The 1,170-nt window shown below is 48.2% G+C and overlaps 1 pseudogene; it reads right to left on the reverse strand.

Annotated features, from left to right (window-relative positions):
* Positions 1 to 267: 267 nt before the first annotated feature.
* Rps2-ps42 (ribosomal protein S2, pseudogene 42) lies at positions 268 to 943 on the reverse strand (annotated as a pseudogene).
* Positions 944 to 1,170: the final 227 nt, after the last annotated feature.

The raw sequence follows: 1,170 nt of genomic DNA on the forward strand, positions 1-1,170 counted from the left end.
GTGTGTGTGTGTGTGTGTGTGTGTGTGTGATTCAATTACCTTAAATAGCAGGAAGCACTACAAACTACAATACCATCTTCCAGTCATAAATGATGCAATAGTTTCACAACAATTAAATGACAAATTATTAATAGATTCAAAGAAAATAAGACTCAGAGCCTTCAGTTGTATACCCTCTGGGAAGAATACCAGAATCCAATGGAATGTCCCAATCCAATGATCATTTTTTTCAGACTTAATTCATTTATTTTTCTTGTATAGAAACCGTTATGTGTTAGCCACAGCTGGAGCCTGGGTCCTCTGAACAGAGACTCTGGTGTGGGTTTTCACAAGATGGTCAGTGAATTCCTGATAAGGAGACTTGGTGAACACAGTCTCTTTCCAGAGGTCAGGGGTCAGGTAGCTGTAGGTCTTGGAGATAGGGTCAAAGGTGGCCTTGGCAAAGTTGCCCAGAGTGGCAGTGCAGCCCCTGGCTGAAGTATAGCAGTCATCTATACCGGCCATCATCAGTAGCTTCTTGGGCACAGGAGCAGAGACAATGCCAGTGCCTCTGGGGGTGGGGATGAGGCGCATCAGCACAGAGCCACAGTGGCCTGTCACCTTGCATGGCACAGTGTGAGGTTTGCCAATCGTGTTCCCCCAGTAGCCTCTCCACACTGGGACTATAGAAAGCTTGGCCAGGATGATGGCCCCTCGGATGGCAGTGGCTACCTCCTTGGAGCACTTAACACCAAGACCAACGTGGCCATTGTAGTCCCCAATAGCGACAAAAGCCTTGAACCTGGTCCGCTGGCCAGCCAGAATCTGCTTCTGCACTGGCATGATTTTCAGAACCTCATCCTTTAGAGATGCACCCAGGAAAAAGTCAATAATCTCAGACTCCTTAATGGGCAGGGAGAACAGGTAGATCTCCTCCAAGGACTTGATCTTCATGTCCTTAACCAGGTGACCCAGCTTGGTGACGGGAATCCACTCCTTGTCTTCAGCTTTACCTGCACTAGCACAGCCTCAGCCAAGACCTTGGCCCCTAAGGCCTGAAGAGGAAGCCACCCTGGCCTCCTAATCCTGGGCCCCTCCGGGCCCTCCACTGCTTCAGTGTCATCTGCCATTTGGTGTTTTCCCGAAGAAGAAACACAATGATCATTAAGATAGTCATGATTAAACAAAATA

Source organism: Rattus norvegicus, chromosome 8 (genome assembly GCF_021556685.1).
Source record: "Rattus norvegicus strain SHRSP/BbbUtx chromosome 8, alternate assembly SHRSP_T2T, whole genome shotgun sequence".
Classification (NCBI taxonomy): domain Eukaryota; kingdom Metazoa; phylum Chordata; class Mammalia; order Rodentia; family Muridae; genus Rattus; species Rattus norvegicus.